The 21,317-nt window shown below is 43.5% G+C and overlaps 1 protein-coding gene across 1 annotated transcript in view; it reads right to left on the reverse strand.

Annotated features, from left to right (window-relative positions):
- The window catches only part of LOC124616483 (irregular chiasm C-roughest protein), a 337,995-nt gene that overhangs the window by 84,546 nt on the left and 232,132 nt on the right, over positions 1 to 21,317 (reverse strand). The window lies entirely within an intron of this gene.

Below are 21,317 nucleotides of genomic sequence, written 5' to 3' on the forward strand. Positions count from 1 at the left end.
TGATCAGACCTGTCGCAGGACAAGTCGTGTCAGGACGACATCCTTGCAGGCTTTGTGGCTCCATATCGGAGCGGGATTCACGACGATGGAGGAAAATGGAAGCCTCTATAGTCACAATTTTGCGAACACATCCATAGTGAAGCACAGAATCAGCTGGATTTGACAACCTCCATATTCTCCAACACATGGGCAGTTATACTGTGCCACCAGATAGCTTACAGGGCCTCCTAGAGGCCGCTGTGCAGGAGCGGGACAATATCTCTCAGGCATATGTGGACACTTTAGTAACTATTATGTCTAATAGCATTAAAAAGTGTCTCCAGTATCAAGGAGGAGCAATTTGTAAGTAAACAATGGGTTATGAAAAATGACAATGAGAAGTATCTGTAGTGGAACCGTTTGAAAGGTTTTGTTTTTCCTTTTTTGTTTGTGCTTAACAATTAGAAATGTTCTTATCTGCTTTAGTTTTGTTTCCTTCTGACTGTACCTGACAGAACGAAAAGAAATATCAACATTTGCTTTAACCACTGTAATGCATGCCTTAATAAAGGCATCTCGCACAGTAAAATTGGAAGCCTAAGGTGGATTTTATGACGGTTTCATCGTGTAAAAATACGAAACTTTAAAAGTGTACTACAGGCTAGGGCATAATGTAAAATTGACACTGTTATCCTACACAGAGAAGTCAAAGGGCGTAGATTAAATCTGTGGGAAGAGTTACACATTTTCAAACATCTTGTGCTCAAGGACGGCAATATACTGAACGACCAGTTGAACCTTGCTTGTAGACAATTTTTCGAAGGCTTTAAACCTGTACTGTTTATCGTATAACATTAATGCTGGTAACTTTAGTGGTTTATTTCCTCTAGAAGCTATGATACACCTCTATGCTTCAAGCTCACTACCCCTCATATAATGATGGTTTTCTTACGATGTATGTTGCTATTACATAGGCCCTTATGTGATTTTGCCTGACTCTAAAAAATTTTGGTTTTCCCTGTGAATGTGTATTAACAGAATCATGTACCAGTGTCCGTAATTCTTTCTTGACAAGGGCCATTATTGTCAATTTTAAAGTTCTGACACATATACCGTTTGTGGGCTTCACTAATATAGTAATGTAATTTTGTTTATTTTGGCTGTATATGCCACAGGGCATAAGTTCCTCGGCGTAAGCGCTACCTGCTTTTTTGATGTATGACTACATTATTTGTACCAATGCTCCCATACTGTTATAACGGGAGTGTTAATTTCCTTTTTTTTATTGTCTCTTTACCTAAGGACGTTATTAATACTAATAATTAACACGTTGTCTTTGTACGCCAATTGGCACATGTTTCTCGCCACGAGCGCCACCTGCCCTGGTTTCAGAGTAACTACGCCCGCCGATTACACTCAGTCGGTTGCGAGCTCTGAAAGATCCATGAACTATTTTGTATTTACGTGACAAACCCAAATTCTAGGGCTATCTTTCATTTTCGACAAATGGATCTATGCCGACAATTGTAAAAACGGCGATGGTACATTAGTCCTTACTAATGTAAAATTGTAAGTACCAGTGGTCGTTATCATATTTCTGTAGTGCAAGAGTTCTCTAATTTGTGTTAAAATTTATTCTTGGCTTATGTTTCATACCTTTCTAATGTAAGCTGTGATGTTCATTGTCCTTAGGCTACCGTCTGCAGAAGACAAATTTATATTTGTCGAAACCTAGGTTAAGAACTTCTTTATCCATTGCAACTGGTCGGCTGGTTATTATTTTATTACATGGAACCATTGCTGTTGTGCAGCTATGTTCAAAATATTGAAGGTAAAATGCTTTCATAAACCATGAAGGCCCATGTTACAGCATCTTCCACCTCATTGGTCTCACTGATTAGACCTGTGACGGGAAGTACACAGAGGTCCACATTTCCTGGCGCAGTCAGAATCATACCTCAAACGACGACGGAAGACGTGACGAACGATCTCCGCCTCGAAAGAGCACTGCTCGCGACGCGCTCGGTGCAAGACGGCCGCTGACCGGCATTTGTAAGGATCAAACCGCCGCTGTCGGGGACAACGGCCGGGAACAGCGTGCACCCTCTTACGAAATGAAAACATTTTTTTCCTCCATCCGCCTTCAGTGCCTCTCCCATCTCTGCGTCCCGCCAGACCCCACCCGCCCCCCGCCACCATACATTCCCCAGCGATCTTTTCTTGCCAGTAGTTGCAGCACAATGCGGGAACTCTGCTGAGCAAGGCGTAGAGACCGAAGGAAGGAAGGAGCTGACGGTGAATCACGAGGAAAGCGCCGACGTCGGAGGAAGGGGACGGGTGGGCAGCGAGGCCGATGTGGATGTGGAGCGGGGGTAGGGGTCAGGGGAGGGTGATCCCTCATACGACAGCGGCGCCCCGGGCACGGGAATCTGTCCCTGTGATGTACTGCCCGTCCAGCGGGGTCGCCCTATCTGCAGGCGCATCGAGTGTCCGTCGGGCTATGTTTCCTCTATTGGATCGTGCAGGCGTGCGATTACAGTATACCAGTGAGAAAAAGTACGTGCATTTGTTTTTGCCAATTCCACAACGGTCCACTTGAAGAAAAGAGCCACCGTATAATCATTCTGCACTGCTACATATCAGTTAATGTTAGGTCGTCTTAAAAAAGGTGATAAATAACACAATGAAGATAAATAAGAAGCATGCCTTAATGGTTAGTAGTGGCCCATTGCTTTTCATAATGCAATGTAATATTGCAATAGCCTCTCGTACTGAATCGGTACATCAGTACTGTTTTTATTGGAGGAAAAGGGTAAATATCGACACCCTCTATTGTTTTTGACTTAAAGATACTTTCTTCTGAGAAAATTCTACACATTCTGCCTTCACTGACAACTATAACAATTTTATTAAATGGCAGGGATCGTAGATCGATGCCACCCTCACTGGCGTTTCACACTTGGCAATGGAAACGCGCCTTTCTGGGAAACGCTGAAAGCGGTCACGCAGTGACCCAGTGGATAGAGTGATGCGCGCCCGCTGTGCCACACCTTCAGCGGCTGCAACTATGAGCGCCGCCTTTCACTGCGATACAGGATGGTGCACTGCAGTTACATGGCCCAGTCGCAGTAACAGTCTTCGACTGTCTTCAGCCTTAGTCAAGCTTCGACAGTTCGCTCGTGAATTAGTAGCATGAGCTTAACTCTGCACGGGACTATAGTTTGCTTTTAGTAATAGCTGGATTTTATTGCTGATTGTTCATTTGTAAAGCTTCTTCACAGCACTTGGACAAGGCTCCGCCGGCCGAAGTGGCCGTGTGGTTAAAGGCGCTGCAGTCTGGAACCGCAAGACCGCTACGGTCGCAGATTCGAATCCTGCCTCGGGCATGGATGTTTGTGATGTTCTTAGGTTAGTTAGGTTTAACTAGTTCCAAGTTCTAGGGGACTAATGACCTCAGCAGTTGAGTCCCATAGTGCTCAGAGCCATTTGAACCATTTTTGACAAGGCTGCATGTTAATAAAACTTCTGTTTACTTTATTTACGTCTTCGCTAAGCATTTCTGCTCTTCCCTACGATGACAGGTGCTGCACCACTCTGTAGCCGACCTCTCCTTACCACTGTGGACAAAGATGTACAGAACCAAAATAATGGGTGCAAATATGGGTCCTGCACAAGAAAAGACTACAAAAAAATGCGCCAAACACGCATACGGCCATCATTGGCACCAAGGCAGAAGCGACTCTCATCGCTGAAGACGACACGTCTCCATTCGTCCCTCCATTCACGCCTGTCGCGACACCACTGGAGGCGGGCTGCACGATGTTGGGGCGCGAGCGGAAGACGGCCTAACGGTGTGCGGGACCGTAGCCCAGCTTCATGGAGACGGTTGCGAATGGTCCTCGCCGATACCCCAGGAGCAACGGTGTCCCTAATTTGCTGGGAAGTGGCGGTGCGGTCCCCTACGGCACTGCGTACGATCCTACGGTCTTGGCGTGCATCCGTGCGTCGCTGCGGTCCGGTCCCAGGTCGACGGGCACGTGCACCTTCCGCCGACCACTGGCGACAACATCGATGTACTGTGGAGACCTCACGCCCCACGTGTTGAGCAATTCGGCGGTACGTCCACCCGGCCTCCCGCATGCCCACTATACGCCCTCGCTCAAAGTCCGTCAACTGCACATACGGTTCACGTCCACGCTGTCGCGGCATGCTACCAGTGTTAAAGACTGCGATGGAGCTCCGTATGCCACGGCAAACTGGCTGACACTGACGGCGGCGGTGCACAAATGCTGCGCAGCTAGCGCCATTCGACGGCCAACACCGCGGTTCCTGGTGTGTCCGCTGTGCCGTGCGTGTGATCATTGCTTGTACAGCCCTCTCGCAGTGTCCGGAGCAAGTATGGTGGGTCTGACACACCGGTGTCAATGTGTTCTTTTTTCCATTTCCAGGAGTGTATCATTAAAGAACGGGAGACTGGCCTGCAAATTGCAGATTCCTTACATAAACGAACGTCAAATCAAAAATTATTTACAGAAATCTGTTGTATTTCCATCGTTCAGCTGGCCACTGTGGCCGAGCGGTTCTGGCGCTTCATTCCCGAACCGCGCTGCTGCTACGATCGCAGGTTCGAATCTTTCCTCGGGCATTTAGATGTGTGATGTCCTTAGGTTAGTAGTTCTAAGTCCAGCGGACTGATGACCTCAGATGTTAAGTCCTTTGGTGCTTAGAGCCATTTGTTCCATCCCCATCGTCCCTTTTCCATGTACCTGCACCTATCTGTGAACATTGTCTCAGTAGATCATCAGTAGGGAAGCCGAGCGAAACGTACTGTACTTCGACGTGAACCAGGCTGCAATTTAAGTCAGTAATCTACGTTTCTGGAGAAAGTTTTCACACGAAATGAAAGGTTGGAAATTTTGTCCTTAATTAATATATTCCGAAACTTAGGCGGATAAGTATCGCTGCCAAGCCTGTGCTAGTTTTAACACAGTCACTCACAATACCTTTCACTCACGTTAGCAAGTTTATGGTGTTGCATAACTGCTACAAAAATTCGGATTGTTTTTGATTGGGAATGCTCGCCAAATATTAAGTCTGTCGGTAGCTAATGCATTCACAGTTTTTAGCCACCGACCTGCTCAATACGCCACGCGGAATTTATGTCTTTTCTCGTCACAAAATCACTTAAAATTTCCGAAATTTCTGCCCATCCATAAGAATAATTATGCCGTCACTTTACAACACTTTGGATGTATGAAACACTGCTATATCCGGCAACTTATTTTTTCCATCGGAACTACTACTACATACGTCCGAACTGTTTCATGGCTAGGCTCCGACTCCTCTCTGGAATACTCTTAAGTCTTCTCTACCAGCAGAGAAAGGCGCGCGAAGAATACTGCTTTACCATTGGTCAGTTTACTCAACAGACGATAGCAAAACAAAATTCTCCCGCGTCAGTCCGCGCTTTTCATCAATAACCAATCGCAAAATAGTAAACCTAACGACCGCACTTTTTACCGACGTAATTATCGAATATACTAAAGTTTTGTTTATGCATAAAGTGATTTACTATTGTTATTTATACCTGAATTAACTATCCCTTTACCATAAACTTACTTTAGAAATCTATTCTATAAAAATCCCCTTTGTCCACATCCATACTTCTTCAAAATGTTCCCACACTAAATCCCACTATATAACTCGTTAAACAGTTATCTTCATAATAACCTTAATCAACACTCACGCATCATTAATACTGCTAAAACACATTTATAACATTTTACATCCACAAAAAGACATAAAAACACCTTATGAAAATACTAGAACAGTTTATAAAAAACATTCTATTACTTTAGTGGTCACAATCGAAACTAAAATCACAGCCCCCCTATCCAATATTGTCCTCTATCGGCTGATACATAAACTACGTGCGCGTCCATTCTCGCGTCACCATCAGTCACTATCCACTCCTTGACACGTCTCCCACTTAACAGCCTCCACGGCAGGATCGGTGTACGGCGCTGCGCCTCAATAACCATGTCATTACCACTATCCAGAAAGTGATGATCGCAGTAATCTGATCGTTTTGTGGGTAGAATTTCTTTTTCTAAAGGGATTTGGCTTTCCCACTCCCACGCACTAGCCAGCCTAGAGCGTTGAAGATTTCGACGACTTTTGTTCACAATTGGTGCTCACAGCTTTGCATCCCCGCGTGGTGGTTCTCTTCTTACTGTTAGGGCAGAACGTATCTCAAACAGAGGTATTACATCTGAATTCCCCATGGACTAATGCGGTATTTAAATTGAGGCCCCACATCTACACCAACCACACCTAAGCGAAATGGCCCCTAGGTCTTTCTAAAGGAAGCTTAGTGTTTTGCTTTGCGGAAGTCACCGTAAAATTACTGGAAACGATTATAATGCCAGTATAAGTAAATATTTTCACATACGTGCCAAGGCCTTGCAGACTGGTACGAGAGGCTGTCAATACGTAATGCAACACCTATCGCTCTCGAGCAATTTAAATTGAGAAAACGCAGAATTTGTTTTAGGACATCGTGGAATATTCCCGCTTCAGTCCCTATAGTTTCATGTAGTTCCGAAAAGTCGCTGCGCTATACGTGGAACTGAAAATAATTTCCGTAACATAGGTGCTTTCGAAGCAGAGAGCTGTCACTTTTGTCAGAAAACCAGAGCATCACAGATATTCATAGGCGCTTGCACTATGTTTACAGTGACCACGCATGAAAGAAGTCATGATTAGCCATCTGGTGAGGCGACTACCATTATCACAAGGTCCCTCAGAGCTGTCCCATATCTCGCTTTCCAGCCGGTGACATTCAATTGTGACTCCTGTAATGTTGGAACGTGCGGTCACTCTCATTCGTGGTGATCGACCGATCACAATCAAACACCTCGCTGCTCAACTGGACGTTCTTTGTTGGTGGAGTTCACTGCTCATCCACGACTTTTGATGGTCAAAGGAGTGTGCTAGCTGGGTTCCTCGCCTCCTAATACCATAAAGGCCAACGAAAGACCATCTGTGCGGAATTTCTTCCCCTTTACCAGGCTAATAGTGAATATACTTTGTCGCTCATCGTGACAGGTGATGAAACGCGCTTTCATCACTTCATTCTTCATTCATACAAAAGGAAATTCACGGAGTGGCACCACACCATCTCTCTTCTGAAGAAAAAGTTCAAAGCTGCACCCTCAGCCGGTAATGTCATAGCGACCGTCTTCTGGGACTCTGAAGGGGTTACTCTGTTTGGTGTTCTCCCACATTGTGTAACGATAAACTTTGAAGCGTATCAGGAAACTAAAGAAACGATTTTAGCTTGATCGTCGCTACAAATATGTAAAAGAACACCACCATCTCTAATGACAACGCTAGGACCACATCTGCCCCTGGAAATGTCTTACAATTTAATATCTGGTTGATATATCTCTGTTTCACCATTATGTAATCAATCTGAAACCTTGGAGTATCTCCAGACCTTTTCCACGTATGCAGCCTTTTTTCATGTTTCTTAAAACGTGTTAGCTACGATTGAGTTATGTTCTGAGAATAATTCTACCAGCCGGCTTCCTCTTTCATTGCTTACACCCAGTCCGTATTCACCTACTACTTTTTCTTCTCTTCCATTACTTACTATCGCATTCCAGTCGCCCATGACGCGGAAAGAACTCACAAAGCTTCATTGGACTGTTCGTCCTCATCCATGCCCAGCCTGGATCTCGCAGCTTCCGACTTTCATTTGTTTAACCCAATGAAGGATGCACTCTGAGGGAAGCAATACGTGACTGATGGGGAGGTTATTCATGCAGAAAGACGTTGGCTCCGACGTTGACCGGTGGAGTGCTACCATGCGGGCATACAGGCCCTCACAGTAAGGTGCCTTAAGGCCGTCGTATTGAATGGAGACTACTTTGAAAACTAGGGTTTTGTAGCCAGAAGAGTGGAGAACAATATGGTGTATTAGAATCCAGAACAAAACGAACCTGTTTTCAGAAAAATCTGTAGTATTACTTATTTAACGTCCCTCGTAGGAACACCACGGAATAATCAACGCTGCACCCACACTACTTGAAAGAAACATTCGAAATGCTCACTGGTACCTTTTAGCAGCAAGTGGTAGCGTATACAGCCCTGCCTACCAACCTGCAGCACTTTCCATACTCACAACTGTGCCCAGTTTTACACCTTGTCAAAATGGCTCTGAGCACTATGGGACTTAACATCTATGGTCATCAGTCCCCTAGAACTTAGAACTACTTAAACCTAACTAACCTAAGGACATCGCACACATCCATGCCCAAGGCAGGATTCGAACCTGCGACCGTAGCAGTCGCGCGGCTCCGGACTGAGCGCCTAGAACCGCGAGACCACCGCGGCCGGCTACACCTTGTCCTCTATGATATCTGACAGCATTGCTGGTTCCTATACATGAGGCATGTGCATTGGTATGTTCGTGTATGTCCAGCCAGAGCACGACACAGTTTGTATCGTTCACTTATCATTCGACAGTGCATAGGCAGTAACCAATCACTGTCCACACGGCGAGAGTAAAAGTGTTAACCACATAGGCAGCAGGACGAGTTCTGAATGACGTAACACGAACTAGCAAATGAGCTAGCGTACATTCTGAAAAGCGATAAATGAAAATAAGAGTTACACTTAACAACTGATAACAATGAATCAGATGTGTGTGGCCAAAACTAATTCTAGATTACTGATTTTTTAAATGCAGGTTCAGAGTATTTTTCCGACCACGTGCTCTTGGTAAATACGTATGCACAAAAGAAATACAGTTCAGTTTTACAAATCTTTAACATCATGCAGTTTACTAATGCTATTGAAGTTCTCTAATTATACGGCGACAGATATCTCGATTACAATATTCACGTCTACATGATCGACCCACACTTTTCATTCACTAGCGAATACAGTACACTTCTGTAAATCTATTTTCCTCCTATTTTTCACAATATTCGAGCTACATAGCAATAAAACTTTAAGAGAAATATTATGACTTTCTGTATACCGCATTTTTCGACAGTATCCTTCACTGTGCCACGCGGTCTAAGGCTTCTTATCATGGTTCACGCGGCTCCTCCCGTCGGACGCTCGAGTCCTCCATCGGGCATGGGTGTGTGTGTTGTCCTTAGCGTAAGTTAGTTTAAGTTAGATTAAGTAGTGTGTAGGCTTAGGGCCCGATGACCTCAGAAGTTTGGTCCCATAAACTTGCCACAAATTGGCAAACGTTTTCCTTCACTGTCTAGTTGCTCAAGCTGCTCCCGACAGATGCTGACTGCCTCGAATCCGTGCTGGCGACCATGACCAGCTCTGGCGGCATTCCCCCAAATCAAATTACATGCACCTACCTGATACCGACATGTTAAAATATTCCTGAGGTGGGACGAATACGCTCACAATATCGCTATGATGAAGATATGCCAACATAAGCTCTAGGGAAGGACCTCGAAGGTAACATCTATTAGGGATAGTACGGAATCATATAGACGGTCGTTTTTCCTTCCGTCCGTTTGCGAATAGAAGCCGAAAGGAAATGGGTAGTAGTGTTACAAGAGACCCTCCGCTATGCACGGTACGGTAGCTTACTGAGTGTATATATACACGTAGATACCGGGCGTCTGATCGTAAGAGTCTTACATTTTACTAACTAGCGTGTAAATCAGTGATATTTTCAGGTCAGTTTATAGGTATATCAATCGCTTACTACGAACTGAAATGAAGTTGATCATCAAATAATACCAAAAGTATTGCGAACGATGACACTTATGAATGCATCAATTTTAATACTTCTCATTTGAGCATGTGTATCTGTGCGTGTGTGTGTGTGTGTGTGTGTGTGTGTGTGTGTGTGTGTGTCCTTGTTTATGCTCAGTCAGCCGTTAGGACGATACAAGGCCCATTTGAACGCTACAGGCCTGAACGATATCTGCTGTGAGACAATACTAGAAGACGTACGTGATATGAAAATTGAATCACGAAACAGTCGTGTCCCTTTCAAATATTGTATTCGGGTGAGATAACCACAGTTACACACAGAATGTCTAAAACGCTGCAATTTTAAATTTAAACTGGGGGTTACACCAATGACTGAAACATCTTACACTGATGTCGCGCTATTTTGCTTCTGGAGAACTTGTGGATCACTGCTGATTAATACTATTTGGACGACGAGCAAAAAACATTATCACCACCTGCTTAACAGCGTGTTAATCAGCCTTTTAAAATCAGTACATCAGCGCCCCTGCTTCGCTTGGATTTAACAGGTGTAGTGGTTTGTGAGTGCGGACATGTGTACCAGATACCATCCCGGATGAGTTCAAGGTCAACCGCATTCGATGGCCAAGAAAACAACGTGACTGCAGCATCACGCTTCTCGGACTACTGTAACATGATTCTGACCTTATAACACGGGCAATTATCCTGCCATCAGATGCCATCGTCATCGGTGACGATACCAAACAGGAGGGGATGAAGGTGGTCTGCAATAATGATTACGAGGACAAAAGCTGCATTTGTGGATTCGGTTACAACATTTTTGGAGCAGCCACTCGCCTGTAAGCGGCGCACTCCGACACTGACACTGATCTGATGTAAAAAGAAACGAGAGTCATCAGACCAAGCCAGAAATTTCCGTTGATTCACGGTCCAATCTCGATGATCCCCTGCCCACTGCCATCTCAATTAACAGGGCAGTTGGACCAACATGACAACACTGACTTGTCGACTTTGGCGCAGCCAACCGTTCAGTAGGATGCGCTGGACGGTGTACTCCGAAATACGTTCTCTTGTACCAGCACTGTACTCTGCCGCCAGACCTGCCACAGGTCTACGCCTATCCCGCTTTACACAGCTGGCCTGTCTCCGACCTTTACATTCAGTGGTGAGCCTTGGCCGTACAGCACCTTGTTGCCTACTCATAGTTTCACTGTACTTCAACCACTTTGGAGGTAAGTTCACGACAGTAGTATCGCTGTTTAGAGACGCTCGATCCCAGGCGCTATTTCATAAAAATCTGCCCCAAAGGTGCTTGTCACTGGATTTGCACTTACGCGGTCGTATTGTTTGTCATCTCCACTCTGCTTATTTTCTTTCCTTACCGCGTTATGGGCCTGCATCATGTGGTGGGCAGCAGATCATAATGTATTGTGTATGTATCCCAAATAAGTGTCGACATTCGCCAGACAAAGTAAAAAGGGCTGAAGATGATGATGATGATGTTTGGTGTGTGTGGCACTCAACTGCGCGGTCGTCAGCGCCCGTACAAATTCCCAATCTATACACAGTCCAGTCTAGCCACTTTCATGAACGTTGATGGAATGATGAGGACAACACAAAGACCCAGCCCTCTGGCAGAGAAAATACCCGACCCGACCGGGAATCGAACCCGGGACGCCGTGATCCAAAGGTAGCAACGCTAGCCACTGGACCACGTGCTGCGGAAAAAATGGCCTGAAGAGAGTCAATCTATCACATAACGGGAATCTGTTTTTGTCGAATCCAATGCAACTGTATCAAAATCTTATAAAATATTAAAAAAACATTCTGATTTAACATAAATACCACTGAACACGCTAGATGTTAGAAACATTGGAAATTAAGGAACTGAAGTACCCACCAAGGGCAATTCATTATCTAAAAATGTGTATTCTTAAATGAGGTGCCTGCCAATGCCTTACGCTGTCATTAGTAATAGCTGTAGAAACATCATATTCTAAATCATGTGCAGTTCGTACATTGGGATGCTCGGGGAAACAATGTGAACCAGAACCTTTCGTTCACAAAGCAGGTAAGATATTATCAAAACGACTACTCAGTATCGTGAGATAGGAAACTGATGGTGACATAGGAATATACCTGGCGAAATAAGGCTTAGAACTTCGGTTTAACGACAATGGATATGAGGTTGTGGGTGCGAAAATCAGTGTTAAAATGACGGAACAACCACCAGTTTACAGTAAAAAAATTTAAATTACGAGTTTAGAACGTCAAGCCTTCATCTTCAGAATTACAAGAAACCTCTAGTGCGACCAATATAAATCATATACAAGGGAAACACAAATAATGGAATTAACGTAAGTGGGGAGTTGAGCTGACATTTGAACATTGTACCTGCAACGCGTTGAGACAAGCATTATTGAACTGCTTCTGCTCAACTACACTGGTTCCGCTACTTTAAAACCAAAATACAATTAATTGTCTCTGACGTGTGTATGGTCTTTATTACACTGTATATATGGTAACAGCTTGTAAAACATGCCGAGACAATAATTTAGTGCATGGGACAGCACTACGTAGGGCCCGAGTTGCAGTCTAATGAACACAGAAAAACTTCGATTCAGATGCATGATAACCACGGTAAACTTTAACCCATAGATCAAAATTTAGACACAGTGGGTCACTCAAGCCACAGGCGACAGACCGAGACATTTTAAGAAACAACTGTTCACACATTACAATTTGATTGTGGCAGTGATGTCTCACCAATAAGCGCTCTCCACTTTCACAACTTGAACAATAATATAGCGTGCAGACTGCTGACAGAGCACCATGAACAACACATGAAACCAGTGGGTCTAAATGATTCGTTGTGTATTGTTTTGTAATACATGCGTTGGCACTGTTGGTACTCGTTTTGAACAACTGCTATGAGCTCTCGGGTGTGTTCTTCCTTATAGGTATAAGTTGTTGATTTCAACGAGAAACTGAATATTAATTCACGCATTAGTAAACTAAGTCAAGGTGCTCGCTTTATAATCCTCTACGAACTGTACATTTTGGTATGAACCTTTCATATCAAAAAGAACTATGTCATCACTATAACGTCCATGCACATGCGTGAATAAACAGCGTCTTAAATTTACGTGCTTTATGAACGGTGTACATTTGGCTTTAACTTTAGATACAAGGAGAGACCGTTTTAATTCCTTCCTATCATCCATGCAGTGCTTTGATGCTACAGCAGGTGGCAGACAATAGCTGTAATTGTAATCCCTGCTTAGTACGGCCGAAAGTTCAGACTGCTGCCTTCGAGTGAGGGGACAACATGGTGTGTGATCGTCAAGGACAGCACTGAACGACGTGGAAGGAGGGTGAAACGCTGCGGATATTCACAGGCGGCTGATGACAGTGTGTGGAGAGTGTACACCGTCAGCAAAGGTGCTCTCGCAACAAAACAATACTCTTATCCGTATGAGTCAAAAACAAAAACCTGGCAGCCGTCGCCGAAATGGGGTTCGAGGTGCTGCCACAAACACCGTATTCCCCTGGCATGGTCCCTTAACCTTTTCTGGAGTGTGACGCACCCACGCAGAAAAGCTTCTTACAGTTCCTGGAAGTTTGCGAAATGACCTCGACCAACAGTTTCTTAATAGCTCCGAGTGGTTGGTAATAAAAGGGCCAAGTAAGGAGAACACTTTGGACATGACTGTCCCTGGTGGCCCGTTCCAGAGATGAAAACAGTGATTTTCGTCTCTTATGGGGACAAGCGTTGTTGCAAAAGCACTTTTCGCACGGTGCACACTCTCCACACACGGCCGCCAATGGGCTGTGAATTCCCGCAGTGTTTACACCCTTATCCCTCTGACACAACGTTGTTCAGTTCTGTCCTTGGCCGGCCAAAGTGGCCGAGTGGTTCTAGGCGCTACAGTCTGGAACCACGCGACCGCTACTGTCGCAGGTTCGAATCCTGCCTCGGGCATGGATGTGTGTGATGTCCTTAGGCTAGTTAGGTTTAAGTAGTTCTAAGTTCTAGGGGACTGATGACCTCAGAAGTTAAGTCCCATAGTGCTCAGAGCCATTTGAAACATTTTTTGCTGTCCTTGATAATAACGCAGTTGGGAAAATGGGCTGTACTCAGCAGGTGTCACAGATCTACTGACTGTTCTACCACCTATAGTTAGACCAAAATCCTATGCACTTGCAACTGTATTGAGGAGTGATGGAAAAGCGAAAATTCTTTATAAAGAATTGAATTTCCCATATTCTCATTGTAATACTTGTTGCTTTCTCTTATCCATATATCGATATAGTGCTAAGAGCAGGGCTACCGCATACTATACCAGCAATTAATACACTGAGAAGCTAAAGAAACTAATATCGTACAGGGCCCCGGCGAACACGCAGAAGTGTTACAACACAACGTGACATGGATTCGGCTAATGACTGAAGTAGTGCTGGAGGAAATAGACTCCACGAATCCTGCTGGGCTGTCCATAAATCTGTATGAGTACGAGCATATCCGGGATGCCTTGCAACGTGCTGTTCGGAAGTGCTGTCCACAGCACGTTGAAGGCATCCCAGATATGCTTAATAACGTTCATGTCTGGGGAGTTTTGTGGCCAGCGGAAGTGATTAAATTCAGAAGAGTGTTCCTGGAGCCACTCTGTTGCAATTATGGACGTGTAGTGTGACGTATTGTCCTGCTGGAACTGCCCAAGGCCATTGAAATGCACAATGGACACAAATGGATGTAGATGCTCAGACAGGATGGTTACGTACGTGTCACCTATCAGAGTCGTATCTAGGCGTATCAGTGTTCCCATATCACTCCAATTGCACACGTCCCACACCATTAGAGAGCCTCCACCAACTTGAACAGTCCCCTGCTGACATGCGGGGTCCATGGATTCATGAGGTCGTCTCCATACCCTTACAAGTCCATCCTCTCTATACAATCTGAAACGAGACCCGTCTGACTAGGCAACATGTTTCCAGTCATCGACAGTCGAATGACGGTGCTCGCAGGCTAAACTGAGGCGTAAAGCTTTGTATCGTGGACTCATCGAGGGTACACGAGTGGGCCTTCAGCTCCGAAAGCCTGTATTGATGACGTGTCGTTGAATGGTCGCACTCTGACACTTGTTGATGGCCCAGCACTTAATTCTGCAGCAGTCTGTGGAAGGGTTGTACTTCTTTCACGTAGAATGATTGTCTTTAGTCGTCATTGGTCGCGTTGTTGCAGAATCTTTTTCCGACTGCAGCGATGTCGGATGTTTTACCAGATTCATGATATTCACGGTACACTCGTGAAATGGTCGTACGGAAATATCCCACTTCATCACTACCTGAACGATGCTGTGTCCCGTCGTTCTTGCGCCAAGAATAACACGACCTTCAAATTCACTTAAATCTTGATAACATGCCGTTGTAGCAGCCGCAAACAATCTAACAACTGCGCCAGACATTTATTGTCTTTCATATGCGTTACAGACCGCAGCGCCGTGTTCTGCTAGTTTACATATATCTGTATTTCAATACGCATACCTATACGAGTTTCTTTGACATTTCAGTATATATTTGCATGATGTTACGATGGCGAGTAATAAGGCGTTCTAGTTTAAAGGGTGTGCAGATGGATTGAATTATAGAAGATAAATAATTTAAACATTAATAATCCAACTAGATCCCTTCTAAATTTTATCATTACCTCAAGCACAGCTACAATTTTCGCGTGGTTCTCAGCATTATTTTACCGTACTGACACAGTGTCACGAAGAACTGCAGGACCTGAAATCTTACAAAGTCAATTGTTACTGGTTGCAATTTCTCCTACATCCTTCAGTTTTTTTGCCTCTTAATTGAGAGTAACATCCATTATAGACTAGCTAAATTCTGATATCTTATTCCAGCGAAAAATGTGAAATGATGCACTGCAGAAATTACCAACAGTCGTCATGCGGAAAGTGAACGATGATACTAAGAAGACCTAAATGGTGTCGATTTGGTACATTAAACCTGTTTGATGTCTACAAACCGCTGCAGTCAGGGACTGTGCGGCTGATCCCGGCAGAGGTTCGAGTCCTCCCCCGGGCATGGGTGTGTGTGTGTTTGTCCTTAGGATAATTTAGATTAAGTAGTGTGTAAGCTTAGGGACTGATGACCTTCGCAGTTTAGTCCCATAAGATTTCACACCCATTTGAACATATTTTTTTAGTCTATAAACTAGATGAGCAATGACCATTGTTTATATTTTTGTCGTCGTGAAAATTGAACTGAATTTTACGGCGGTGTGTTTTGTCAGCTGCTATGTCTGTTGAGTAGACCTGTGTTCGTGAAAGCGCGGCCCGCAGTCCTCACAAGCGAAAAGTCCCAGCCGATATGTCGAAACCTGTCCTGAAATGTTTTTCACAGGTAGAATAGACTGAAAGAGACATACTGTAAAAACTTTATATGCTAAGACACACTGCAAGTATTTTTTTTAATGTCAAAATTTGCCGAATACGTAGTTAGGAAGTGGGGAGACGTGCCTACCGCCGCCGTATTCATGGCAGAAGGCGCACTCGTGACACAGAGGCAACATGTTCTTGCTTGACGGCACGTTGTAAACAGATAACACAGCACAAAGCGATCCTAATTTGAAAAGCGATCGTAATTTGAAAATCGAGTTTCAGTTTCCATTGCTAGTTTCTGTGACAGCTGTTCACTGTTAACATTCGCTCAAGATTTCAGCATTTAACATCAATGATAATTAGAAGCTGCATTTCTGACATCGCAAAATGTTAACAGTGGAGATGAAACTGAATTTTCTTTGTGATTTCTTTGTATATGCTTGCTAATAATATCTGTTTTTGTGCTGCTTCCTGAATTTCACAGTAATGTGAAGTCCAATTAATGTTTTCAACGTTGTGAAGATGATTATTGCGATAACCGAAATTCAGAACAAAAATGGAGTGTCATCCAAGCCCAAAGAAAACACGCACAGTAATATCTCTCACTGAGAAAAAAACCGTTGAAAATTTTTTGCTTAAAGAAGGAGGGAGAAAACGCTTAAAGTTAGGCTGTTTGCAAAGACAGATCATTCCATAAAATGTGTTGTTCATTGACCTAAGATTTGTTCTAATTTTCGCCGGTTTCACGAATATCAGATAAACGAAGTTGTTGGTCTTGCGACCGTATAAACGCCCCAAGGAACTTGTAACGCTCAGTACGATTCTTCATATCAGTTCAACGTATCTCTTCGATGATGGTCGAAGTAGGGAGGATATAAAATGCAGACTGACAATGGGAAGAAAATTGTTTCTTAAGAAGAGAAATTTGTTAACATCGAGTCTGGATTTACGTGTCAGGACGTCCTTTCTGAAAGTATTTGTGTGGAATGCGGCCCCATCATAAGTTGTATAAATGGAAGAAAGATTTACACGAAGTACGAAATAAACACAACAATGAAAAGAGCAAAAATGTCAAAAGAAAACTATTCTAGAAGATTTAGAATTGCTCGTGAGTGCCACTGCACTGCTGCCGACGGAGATCTGGGAGATTAGGTGGTCTGGAATTGCAAATGAGATGAACATTACTGACTTCAAGGCTTCTTCGACCTTGTTAAGCAGATTCAGGTAATTATGCGGGAAAGAAAGTCACAAAATTACGTAGCTTACCTCAAATAAAAACGTAGGGGTCATTCATAGGTGATCTATAGAGAAATTTGTAGCTGACGTGAAGCGAAGCTTGTTGTTAATTCCTAAATGCTACCTGTTAAACAAAACAGCCAGATTTTGTGAAAAACACATTTTATCATTTCGGCCGATAAACAGACTCGCTGGTGCAGCTGCCAAGCGCAATGACAAGTTTGTATACAACAGTGCCAGTTGTAAGTACCAGTGGGTTACTGTTCCCGCAGCTTTATCTCTGTCTTCAAGAAAGAGCAGTGTTTGTTTGCAAAAGTCTTGTAATCGACGTATCAAAATCTAGAAAAGTGGGCGCGAATAATTTTCATTGTTGTATTCGAAGCGTCTCCTTACAATTTGCAGATAATAATTCACTGTTTTAGTTTAACACGTGTCCTGGGTATAATGACAGCTCTGTCCTTAGAAGGAAGTTGATATACATTTCGGCTTCCAATCGGAGCTAATAGTGTGATTGTGCCTCTCGATGAAAAAACGTTACATTTTTCTACTGCTTAATCTGACAACTACCATACTTAACAGACTGTATGGGCCCCAGGTGTTGGCTCTTGAGTAAAAACACTTGACGACCACTGCAGTACACAGTGCTTCTTTTGTGAACCCTAGTTTCCAGTTTTGTGAAGGTGTCGTCGCTACAGCTGTGCTGCCACTGTTGTTAGGGTAGGCCGAATTTGTGAGTTCGTGAAACGGCTTCTGGCGCAGTACACCGCTAAGACAATTTCTCGCTGCTACTGTTACACAGATATGCCCTAGGGTGAGGTAACAGGATAGGAGAACGAAGGTTCTACAATCCTCCCACAAATTAGTAACAAAGTCACGCAAATGAGTTAAAAAGTTTACTTATCTTTGTGACTTGTTGAATAATGAGTTCTGCAACACAGTTTGCAATATAACACAAAAAAGAGACCTTCAACGTCAATGCAAACAATCGTAGGTAAACTTCACAGCATATAGCAAATGCAGTTGACAACAACTATTTGTTCACTTCTAAGAGCTCACTAGATAACGTTCCCTACGTAAATCTGCCCTGGACGATGATCTGTAACCAAGCTCTGACGTTACTAAAGCCCCAAGATATTTTATTCACGTTGCTTGGTGGTTATAGGTGCTTAATAGTTCTTGTGTCGTGGGAGTTATTATAACTTTGTGCGGAAACTGCGTTGATACAAGGCCAAACTAGCAACGATGGAGGTGGCGTGTACGAGTGGTACCAACCGACCGCCCAGTGTGAAGTTAATCAGCCCTGCTTGATGTTCACGTATTGTATGTAAAGGGGACTAGCCTACTTGCTACTGCATCTCTTAGGCTGCATGTGATTTAATTTGTTGATAACTGCTAGCATTTGTTTTATTAAAATTTACTGTAAAGTTGACGTAAAGAAACTTTGAAACAGATGAAAGTTCAGATAGTTCCGAAGTTGTCGTTTTAATCTATGAGGTTATTCATTGTGTTTTGAGACCTGGTGTTATTGTAAGGTCTTGCGTGGATATAAATGTAAACTGTCATGGTTTTGCAAGTAAAGTACAGACTTGCCCAGAGTCCAACATACGTCAGATGAAATTGGATATTACATAAAAGAAATATGTTTCTTTCAAAAAGAGTAGTTCTTAGTATTTCTCGACCCAGTACCTCTCCTAATCCACAAGCTTGAAACTACCCGTTAATTCCAAAATTAAATGGTATTTGTCTGATCAAAACTGTGTGGAATAATGTAAATTGTAATATTTTCTACAGTACGCAACAAAATAAGATTATGAAACTATGAAACAAGTGCATTAATGAACTGGAAAATAAGTAAAGGAGAGATAACCATGCACTGACTTGATGAAAATTAAGTATTAAAAGTTTGTCTTAGAACCGCTTCAGTTGCTGACGTTACATCTGAGTGTTAAACAACAGGAAAAGTTATAACAAAATAGTTGGTTCAAATGGTTCAAATGGCTCTGAGCACTATGGGACTTAACTTCTAAGGTCATCAGTCCCCTAGAACTTAGAACTACTTAAACCTAACTAACCTAAGGACATCACACATATCCATGCCCGAGGCAGGATTCGAACCTGCGACCGTAGCGGCCGCGCGGTTCCAGACTGTAGCGCCTTTAACCGCTTGGCCACCACGGCCGGCAACAAAATAGTTCAAATGGCTCTAAGCACTAGGGCACTTAACATCTGAAGTCATCAGTCCCCTAAACTTAGAACTACTTAAACCTAACTAACCTAAGTACATCACACACATCCATGCCCGAGGCAAGATTCGAACCTGCGACCGTAGCAGCAGCGCGGTTCCGCACTGAAGCGCCTAGAACCGCTCGCCCATAGCGGCCGGCAAAGTTATAACCTAGTACCTATACATTTCATATTTTAGCTAGACGCAGTTAGTCCCCACATTGGTCAATGTAAATATTTATGCTACGAATTGAAATACTGTTTTCAGCCACGATGACTTTGCAGTAAATAGGACGATGTATTACAGACTTTCAACGAACGGTTGTGACTTTCTGTTGATTGGAAACGAGAGGTCACTGTACGTGCAGAACATTTTGAACCGGCTAATCGCATACGTTTCTGCATGCGTTATTTGGCGTAAATAGGTTGCCGCGCTCCATTCCGCGCGAGGTCGTCGGAATTAACGATTAGCAACGACATCGCAAATCGAAAGTTAGTTCGTCCATGTTGATGGACTGTATTGCTGCTACTTCGTCTAGCAAATGCGTTGCAACTCGTTTAGTGAGTGCGTATAGCAGGTTTCGTCCATCCCAAAAGCTACGATCACTCAAATCTTCGGCAAAAAACTGCGAAATGACATGACTTTCCATTGTTTGCCTCTCTTTTCACCGTCAAAAGCCGATTTTTCCATATGCGGCCGTCCCCTGAAAGCTCTCTTTCTCTCTCTCTCTCTCCCTCTGTGTGTGTGTGTGTGTGTGTGTGTGTGTGTGTGTGTGTTCTCGTGTGTCATGTGTCCGTAGAGTAAAATATTATTTCGAAAAACTAGTAATATTGAACTGGGGATGAACTTTGCATGAAACGGAAGATGCAGGATAATGGAGAAAGCAATTACAATCCCAGAAGCTGAAACTAAGAACCTTTGAGTAATGCTATGAAAACGTAATATTTTTCGCTGAACAGTTTTTCTTTATATATACTGCATGTGACTGATAAATACGTAATTAACCTCTTACAGAAGCTGACGTTTTATCAACGTTTAAGAAAAGAAAAATAAGTTTATCGGAAAAGTAGCCATTTCTCTGTTTGAGTTTACGATAATGCGTGATAGCAGCGTTTAACGGCTTTCTCTAACCACAGTCGTGGGAACCTTTGTGACCGGAAATGTGCCGGCATTTTGCAGTAATCGGCACGCTTTGTGAATCTCTTCTTCTCTCGCTTTGAGAGACTTTTGATACGCAGGGTCTTTGATGCATCCGCAAAACTAACGATAAGTGGGTTTTAAATTTGTCGACTGTGATGGTACTCACTGACACTCCTCTTCTTATCAACAAACAAGCGAAACATTTGCTTCGGTCACATTTGGCCTGCAAAGAATAATATGTCCGACACCAGTCTTAGTGTACCGTACCTACATTAACAGCTGTTTCATAGAAACTATATCAGTGCGTTTTGGCTTACCGTTTCATAACCACGTGAGAACCGATAAATTTATCATGGATCAGTTCAGGCCAGATATTTCTGTAAATAAATTATTACTAAAGTCACCAGCGAGGGTTTTAGAATCACCAATAGTGAGCGCTGTGTATTTTTACCTCACACATTTCAAAGCAGCCTCACTACACCGCTGTATGGAAGCCACTATGTCTTCTTTTACCTTCGTATATAAATTCATGTTCCATGCTAGCTTCTGTCTGTGCGTAGGGGATAGTCTCAGGAAATACTGAAAGGATATTC

The sequence above is a fragment of the Schistocerca americana genome, chromosome 5, assembly GCF_021461395.2.
Source record: "Schistocerca americana isolate TAMUIC-IGC-003095 chromosome 5, iqSchAmer2.1, whole genome shotgun sequence".
NCBI classification, from domain to species: domain Eukaryota; kingdom Metazoa; phylum Arthropoda; class Insecta; order Orthoptera; family Acrididae; genus Schistocerca; species Schistocerca americana.